The sequence below is a fragment of the Pteropus alecto genome, unplaced genomic scaffold (assembly GCF_000325575.1).
Source record: "Pteropus alecto unplaced genomic scaffold, ASM32557v1 scaffold97, whole genome shotgun sequence".
Classification (NCBI taxonomy): domain Eukaryota; kingdom Metazoa; phylum Chordata; class Mammalia; order Chiroptera; family Pteropodidae; genus Pteropus; species Pteropus alecto.
Genome location: NW_006439713.1, coordinates 2,496,185 through 2,506,046, shown reverse-complemented (window position 1 = coordinate 2,506,046; position 9,862 = coordinate 2,496,185).

Here is a 9,862-nt window from a genome sequence, read left to right as displayed (position 1 = left end):
TCTTTCCCAGATATTCACAGGGTTCGCACTCTTATTTCACTCAGGTCAGTGCTAGCATGGCACCTCCATGGGCAGGACCCCCATGTGGGCCATAGCTATAACCATCCTATGTTCCACTCCTGCTACCCCTACTCATTCAGGTTCATACTCACGGCCATATTATTCTTGATAGCGTGTATTAGTATTCGAAATCAGTATTAGAGATACATTCCTTTCTAATTTTTGTCTGTCTCTACCACTAGAAAAAAAGCTTCACGAGGGCTCCTAAAAGTTTGTCTCATGTGTTGCTGTTTTGTGTATTTCTGGCTTGAACAGCTCCTGGTATGTAATAAGGGTTTAATATAATTTTATTGATGGACTAAAGGGTGGAATGTGGCTACAGTATCTGAGTCTATGATTCAATGAGCCCACCCCGTCCACAGCTCAAGTGCTTGGGGAGGGAGTGCAGAAAGCTCTCAATATTCTACATGATTCATTCTTTATCGAACAGATCAGCATATCAGCGGGGTCACTGGGTGAAGGATCTCTGCAGAGCTACGGAGGGCAGAGGTCCTGGGTCGGGCTGGCACACTGTGCACATCCCGACACAGCAGAATCAGAGTTCAAGGGGCAAGCCAAGCGGGGAAGCATCCGATGGGGCTGGTCAGCTACTGTCTCGGCCCAGAGGTGCAAGAGGTCATAGTATTTTGCTTGCTCCTTTGGTTTTTCTGCTGAACTCACATAGTTTTTGAATATCATGATGATTGGAAGAAGGTTTCCCCCTCCCTCCGTTTACAAAATGAGCTGGTACCACGCCTGCAGGTTAGGTCACCGAGCACGCCCTTCCAACTAAGTCAAGAATCTAACATCTCTCATTCCTGATGACATTGCCGAAGCGCTGAGACCTCAGGGCATGTGGTTTTTTAAAAAAATACTTATTCACAGAACAAGTCCTTCATCTGGGAAAGAAATTCCAGCAGGTGCATCCTTGGGTCTTCACGGCCAGCAGGGTTCCTCCATCTCGCTGTTCACTTCCAACCACCCTTGCTTCAAGACCCAGTTGGTACAGCAGGACACAGGCTTCTGTAGACTTCCAAGTTTCTATCACGAGTTTTCTTGCAGTTTTGACCAAACATTTTTCTCCAACTGCAAAATAGAAATTTACATTTATTTATCTATTAAAAAAATAGTTAATTTGTCCTTTCAAGTTCAATTTGTCCAGGTCACATTCCTCTGCTGACACCTTCGTCCTGGATGAATTAGCACCTTGGAGTGCACGCTGTCTTTAATATTTCTCTCTGTAGCCATCTACAGCTTAGGGGTCACATAGAGCTGTGCAGGAGCCGGGCCTTGCGATGAATATTGGCACATCATAATATTTGCTGGAGCTTACTAGGTGCCAGGCTCTGAGCTAAGGACTGAGTCCCTCCTCCATTCTCTTTTCACTGTCCAGTTTCCATCCCCAGCACAGCTCATGTCAAGGTCACCGGTGACGGCCATCTCGTCGAGATCCAAGAGAGCCACATGGGTTCTCTCACTGGTCCCCTTGGTGACATTTGACCCAGGTGCCAGTTCCTTCTCCTGAAACACTTTCGTCTTTGGCTTCTATCTTGCTTCAGTCTCTTGATTTTCGTCTTCCCTCACATCGTCTTCTTTATTATTTGCTTGGACCAGATGACACATTAAAGGACCCCTGGTCCGATGCCTTCCTTCCTTCTCTGCCTACATTTTCTCCTTAGGTGCTTTGTTATGGTCCCATGACTTTAAATGCCTCCTAGAGGCTGATGGCTTCCAAATTTATCTTCGTCCATGACTTCTTCCCTGAGTTCCAGCCACACCCTGGACGTCTCTTCTTAGAGGTCTACTAGACTTCTCAAACTCAAAAGTCCCCAACACAACGTTTGAGTCCTCTGCCATAAAATGAAAAGAAACCTAGAACTAATTCTTGATTCGTCTCTTTCCATTATAGCCACATCCAAATTTACCAGCAAGTCATGCCAGCTCTACCTCCACAGTATACTTCCCAGCCCAGCCCCTGGGCTCATTGCCATAACTCCCACCTTGGTTCAAGCCATCATCAGTTCTTGGTCTAGGTAATGACCCCAGCCTCTTTAGGGGTCTTCTTGCTTTCGTTCTAGCTTTAATCCAAACAGCAGGAAGTCTTTACGTATATATAGATCAGATCATATTTATTCTTTTGTTAAAACTACCCAATGGCTTCTCATTATACTTTAGGAAAATAATCCCCCGAGCCCCTTTAATCTGGCTCTACCTTCTTATCCTGACTTCAGCTGTTACCCTCTACCTTACCCCACCCATCGGCACACGAACCCTGGACCCTGTGCTGCAGGCTTCCTGGCCCACTTCATCTTCCCCACGTTAGTAATTTCTTTTCCATCTCAGGGCCTTTGTATTTGCCGATCCTCTGCGTTGACCACGGGTCCCCTACATCTTCACGCCCTTTGGGTCTCAGATTTGTTGTCACCTCCTCAATGAGGCCTTCCTTGCCTGACGAGGAAACTGAGGCTCTGAGAGTCCAGTAACTTGTGTGAGGCTGTTCCTCCGGTCACGTGAGATCTGAGCCCAGGGGATCTGACTCAGCACCCTGTGTTTTGACCACGATGTAACTTGTGTGAGGCTGTTCCTCCGGTCACGTGAGAGCTGAGCCCTGTGTTTTGACCACGATTTTCTCTCTCTCTCCTCCCTCATCATAGGGCCGGAGATCTCAGGCTGATGCAGGGCTTGTTGGGGGCTAAAGCGATGAAGGGACGCGAGGTGACAAACAGGGAGAAAGTGAGCCCATGAGCATTTTTGGCAAGAGCGGAGGAACACAGTAACGGAACAAATGGATGTTGAGACAAATGAAGCGTGAGTCTGTTGACTCCTCGAGACAGCTAAGAATAAGACATCACACCATGGTCCAAAGATCGACACTGCAAAACAGCCCTGCCGTCCCCAGCTAGGGAAGCGTTACTTAATTCCTAAGGAAGTAAGGCATAAAGGCCTAACTGATATTTGTGTCTGTGGTGAGTGCCTTAGGCTTGATTTAACAGCTTAGTAAATGTCCTCAATGACTTATCACAGCATGATTATTATTCTCAAGTAAGTCCTTTAGTTTAATGTTACTATTAAAAGAACCCCAATATTGGTTGAAATAGAAATACCTGACACTGGTGACTAATGTCGTCACAGTACTGGAATTGGAAAAGACCACATCAAGGGTAATAGGAAGAGTGTGTGTATCAGCTCTTGTGTTGGGTCATTTAAGTGTTCCTTTTGGGTGCATCTGTACCCCAAATGTCTTGGGAGAAAGATCCCAAGAAAGATGGGAATTACATAAACACACTCAGCTACCAGCATAATCTTAGAGCATGTGCTAAGTTGAATAATATCCCCCCAAATTTGTGTCTGTTCAGAACCTGTGAATGTGACCTTATTTGGAAATAGAGCCTTTGCAGATATAATCAAGATCATTAAAATGGTCATTAAAATAGGCCCTAAATCCCACAGGGGAAACTCGGACTCAGAGGTGTGGACATAGAGGGAGGATGCCGTGGAGAGACAGAGTCGGGGACTGGAGCATCGCAGCTGTGAGCCCAGGAACCCGAGGACCGCAGCAGTGCCAGAAGCTGGGACAGCCTGCAGAGAGAGTGTGGCCTCGCTGGGGCGGTGGCTTAGGTGCCTGGCTTCCAGGACCGTGAGAGGATAAACCTCCGATGTGATAAACAGCCGGGTTCATGGTAATTTGAGATGGCAGCGCCAGGCAATGAATACAATGCATCATCAAAATTATTGGCCGCTATCAGATGCTCATCGTATGTAAAAATTCCGCATAGTCACTTTTTTTATTTTTATGGAAATGGCTTATTTTCATTTTAAAAAGTAGTTCCTGGCAATCTACATGAGCAGGCAGTGCATTCACATCAAAAATTAAACATGGTTCATATATACAATGGAATATTACTCAGTCATTAAAAGAAATGAAATCCTACCATTTACAATGACTTGGATGGACCTAGAGGTTACTATGCTGAGTGAAATAAGTCAGACAGAGGAAGATAAATACCACATGATTTCACTTATATGCGGTATCTAAGGAACAAAAAGAACAAACTAATCAAAAACAGACTCACAAATATAGTGGAGAATTTGGTGACAGACAGAGGGGAGGGGGGTCGGGAGGCTGGGAGAATGGGGTGAAGGGTTAGAGAAGTACAGATTAGTAGCTGGTAGTTAGGTATGGGGAGCACGGCAGAGGGAATGCAGTTAGCATCAATATGATGGCTAGGTGGAAGGCCGAGAGCAATTGGGGGGATTGTTTTATGAACATTATAGCTGTCTAACCAATGTCCTGTATACATGAAACTAATTTAAATAAATAAATTTATTTAAAAAAAATTAAACATAGAATGTGTAAGGAGTCTCCCTCTTTCCCACTACAGCTCCCCACTTCACGGGCAATGTCGTTTACTCGTTTCCAGTGTGTTCTTCCAGAAGTCTGTGCACATACAGGCAATTCAAGGGCATACTCTCCTCTCATCTTTAAAACAAATCGTAGTGTACTCTACGCTCTGCTTTGCACCTTGCTTTTTTCACTCAATTATTTATCTTGGAAAACTTTCCATGTGCTTTCATAGAGAGCAGCTGGATTCATTTTTACGGCTGCAAAATTTTCCATCGTACGCTTGCAGTGATCATTTTTTTAGCTGGTCTTCTCATAATGCCTATTTCACTGGCTTCTAATATTTTGCTATTATAAACAATGCTGCAACGAACAACTATATACATATGTAATTTCGTGTGTTTGTGATTAAATATGTAGGGTAAATTCCACAAAGGTGAAATAGCCTAATCTTAAAAATGTATAGGTTTTTTTTTTTAAATTGATTTTATTGTGGTAAAATACCCATAAAATTTACCATTTTAATAATTTTTAAGCAGTGACACTATGCACATTCACATTTCACTTTTAGTGCAAACACCACGTTTGTCTCCAGAACGTTTCATTCTCCCGAACTGAACCGTTTACGGTCACACACTGACCCTCCCCTTCTGCTTCCCCTGGCTCCAGTCAACCGCCATTCACCCTCTGTCTCTGTGAATCTGACCGCTCTAGGCAGCTCATAGAAGTGGAATCATATAATACTGGCTTTTTGCGACTTAGCATGATGTCCTCAAGGTTTTTTCCTGTGGGAGCATATGTCAGAATTTCCTTCCCTTTTTAAGGCTGAACAATATCGCATTGCGTGTAATGACCACGTTTTGTTCACCTGTTCCTCCGCGAGTGGACATTCGGATTGTTTCGATCTTTTTGTTCTTGTGAACATGGGTGTACAAATATGTGTTCGAGTGTCTGCCTTCAGTTCTTTGCGCACGTACTCACCAGTGGGACTGCTGGATCATACGGTAATTTAATTTTTTGAGGAACCACCATACCATTTCTGCAGAAGCTACACCAGTTCACGTTCCCAATAATAGTGCACAAGGGTTCAGATTTCTCTACATCTTCAGCAAGATTTGTTATTTTCTGTTTTTTTTTTTTTTTAAATAGCCATCTTAATGGGTGCGAAGTGGTATCTCACTAAGATTTCGACTTGCATTTCGCTAATGATTAGTGATATTGAGCATCTTTTCTTGTGTTTACTGGACATTTGTATATCTTCTTTGGAGAAATGTCTATCCAAGTTCTTTGCTCATTTTTAAATTGAGTTCTTTGCTTGTTTGTTGTCGAGTTTCCCATAATTTTAAAAATATTTAAAAATTTTTTCATTTATAGTTGGCATGCAATAAGTTAGTTTCAGGTGTACAACACAGTGATTAGGCATTTATATACTTACGAAGTGATCACCCGGTAAGTCCAGTACCCATCTGACACCATACGTAGTAATTACAATATTATTGACTATATATGACTTTTTTTAAACCCTCTGTGCTTCCTGGGCTTGTATGTCAATTTTCTTCACCATACATTCCCATGGGTATTTTGTAACTACCACTTTGTACTTCTTAATAACTTTCTCTTTTTTTAACCCACTCCCAACTGCCTTCCAACTGACAACCCTCAAAATGTTTTACGTATCTATGAGTTTGTTTATTTTGTTCTTTACATTCCACATGTAAGTGAAATCATCTGTCTTGCTCTGTCTGGCTGACTCCACTCTGCACAGTGCCCTCTAGGTCCATCCATGTTGTTGCAGATGGCAAGATTTCATTCTTTTTTATGGCTGAGTAATTTTCCATTGTATATATGTACCACCTCTTCTTTTTTCATTCATCCATTGATGGACACCCAGGATGTCTCCATATCTTGGCTACTGTAAATAATGCTGCAGTGAACCTATGAATGCAAATGTCCCTTCAAAGTAGTATTTGGGTTTTTTGGGATGAATACCCAGAAGTGGGATTCCTGGGGCCTTCTTTGTCTCTTGTTATAGCCTTTGTTTTAAAGTCTATTTTGTCTGGTGTAAGTATTGCTAGACCAGGTTTTTTTTCGTTTCCATTTTCATGAAATATCTTTCTCCATCTCTTTACATTCAGTCTCTGTGTGCCTTTTGATCTGAAGTGAGTCTCTTGTAGGCAGCGTATGTAAGGGTCTCATTTTCTTATCCATTCAGGCACCCTATCTTTTGAAAGGAGCTTTGAATCCTTTTTCATTTGAAGTAATTATTGATAGATATGTAGTTATTGCCGTTTTATTATTTATAGTTTTGATCATTTTTTTCTCCTTCTTAAAGAAGTCCCTCCAACATTTCCTGTAATACTGGCTTGGTGGTGATGAACTCCTTTAGCTTTTTCTCGTCTGGGAAGCTGTTTATCTGTCCTTCGCTTCTAAATGAGAGCTTTGCTGGGTAGAGTAATCTTGGTTGTAAGTCCTTGCTTTAGTCACTTTGACTATTTCCTGCCATTCTCTTTTGGCCTGCGGAGTTTCCGCTGAGAAATCAGCTAATAGCCTTATGGGAGCACCCTTTCAGGTAATTGCTTTTCTCTTGCTGCTTTTAAGACTTTTTGCCTTTAAACGTTGGCATTTTAATTATGATACGTCTTGGTGTAGGCCTCTGTAGGTTCATCTTTTTTGAAACCCTCTGTGCTTCCTGGGCTTGTATGTCAATTTTCTTTACCAAGTTATCCCATGGGTATTTTGTAACTACCACTTTGTACTTCTTAATAACTTTCTCTTTTTTTACCCACTCCCAACTGCCTTCCAACTGACAACACTCAAAATGTTTTACGTATCTATGAGTTTGTTTATTTTGTTCTTTACATTCCACATGTAAGTGAAATCATCTGTCTTGCTCTGTCTGGCTGACTCCACTCCGCACAGTGCCCTCTAGGTCCACCCATGTTGTTGCAGATGGCAAGATTTCCTTCTTTTTTATGGCTGAGTAATTTTCCATTGTATATATGTACCACCTCTTCTTTATCCATTCATCCATTGATGGACACCCAGGATGTCTCCATATCTTGGCTACTGTAAATAATGCTGCAGTGAACCTATGAATGCAAATGTCCCTTCAAAGTAGTATTTGGGTTTTTTGGGATGAATATCCAGAAGTGGGATTACTGGGGCGTTCTTTGTCTCTTGTTATAGCCTTTGTTTTAAAGTCTATTTTGTCTGCTCTGCTTCCTCTAATCTACTGTCGATTCCCTCTGATACATTCTTTATTTCGGTAATTATATTCTTCATTTTTCTATCTCTTTGTTAAAGTTCTCACTGAGTTCATCTACCTTTTCCCTAAGTTCATTGATCATTCTTATAACCAGTGTTTTGAATTCTGCATCTGGTAGATTGCTTGTCTCCATTTTGTTTAATTCTCTCTCAGGAGCTTTGTTCTGTTCTTTCATTTAAGACATGTTTCTTTGTCTCCCCATTTTGGCTGCCTATTTGTGTTTGTTGCTGTGTATTTGGCAGGGCTGCTATGTCTCCCATTCTTAGCAGAGTAACCTTATGTAGTAAGTGTCCTGTGGGGCCCAAGTGGCACAGTTTTCCCTGGTCACCTGAGTCAGGTGTTCTAGGTGTATCATTGTATGGGTTGTGTGTGCCCTCCTGTTGTAGTTGGTTGCTGTTTGCATGTCAGCGGGAGGGACTGACCTTGGGCTGACTGATTGTGAGGACTGGCCAGTGAGGGCTGACCCTATGGAGCAGGATCCATTTCAGCAGGGCTCTGGTGCTGGCCTAGTATGCCCTTTGGATGTGTCCTCTGATGCAGCCTCAGGAGATGCTTTGTTGAAGCTGGCCATCGAATATGCAGGCCGCAGGGCCTCCTGGAAGGGGCCCTGCCCCAGGCCTAGTTCATCCACAGCCTGTGCCCTGCTCAAAGCTACCTAGCAAGAGCCATCATCAATCCATAGGTGGGTGCCACCCATGCCGGGCTTAGAGGTACCTGGAGGAGCCAAGCCACAAATGAAGGCCAGCTGCTGCTGCTCAGCAACAGGAACGTGGCACATCAAGGCCAGCTATGGCTGGTTTAGGGTTTCTGAACCTTTGAGAGATTTTAGGAAAGTTCGCAGCTTAAACCAAGACATTTTGTTTGTATGGAAAAGCTTCTGGAAGTGGCTTGGGTGGCCCCACCCAATGGGAGGGGCAGAGTCTCAGGGAATCACCTGGGTGGGGTGAAGCACATTAACTACATTGATGGAGATTCAGGTATGGCGCCCGCCTGGGTCTGCAAGCTGAGTGGTGGAGGGCTCCGCAATGGATTCTGCCAGTACTTCTGTCTGGGAGAAAGCTGCCCCTCCAGCCCTCGCCCTGACACCAGACGACTCAACGTCTCTCTGTCTGTCCCTCCCTGGTGCCTTTCGAGCGTCTGCTTCAGCGCTGGAGCTCAGAGCGAGTGAGTCCATCAGCCGTAAGTCTACGTGTTTTGCTTCAGATTTTCTACTACTCTGAAATATGAGGTGTCAGCCATGGTTCAAATATCCAGATCTTGCTATTATTGAGCCAAACTTTCCGTGTTCTTGGTGTAAGATTTTCAGTGCATTTATTGAATTAACATTTAATAAGAACCTGTTCTTGGCAGGCACTCTTCCTGGGGTCGATGAAACAAAAATGAATTAGAAATCATCCTTGTCTTTGCAGAACTTGCGGCTGAATAAATGAGTGATCCTAACAGAGTGCGGAAGGGCTGTGTGTCGTGGAGAACACAGGGGGTCGTCTTGGGCATAACTTCAGTCAGGAATATCTTGGGCTCTGATGCATGAATCAGAGGACTTAGAGAAATGTTACTCTATCAGATAATCATAAATTAGAATCAGAACAAAGGCCATTCTCAATGTCTTCACTTCAAAGTCATCATCTTCCCATAAACTCTTCAGTTACAAAATGATACAGAAAGTTACTCACCAAGTAAATACCGCTAGACTAGAGACCAATCAATCTAATTAATTTTTTTGAGCACCTGCTGTGTGCCAAATACTGTGGTAAGACAGGGTCAGAAAATGCTCCTCTGATCTTTCCATGTCATCCCCACAGTAATGTCATGTCCTAGGGCAGAATTAACAAAAATATAGGCACCCACGGCAGCCTTTTCCCACTTAGCCCGGTAGTTTCTACCCCCAGCTACCAGTCAATAGGAGTTGGCGTTTGAGATAAAAGCCTTTGTTGGTTGGTGAAGGTCTCTATGTATAAGAAATTTTGGGGGTCTCAGTGTCTGCTACTTGGAGGAGTGGGCTATCGGGAGTGAAATCAGAGAGCCTGCTGCCCTCTGGGCCCGGGTACTGGTGTCAAGATTGCCACTTCTTTTGTTTTTCTTCCTAAATTTATTATTTCTTTTTCATATTGCGTTTAAGAGTGAAAGTGTCAATGTGCTTGCCCTCGTAAAGAAATGGTCGTTGCAGGCTTCGATTTGGTTGAAGTGTTCACACATTTGTTTGCGTCCTTGATCTT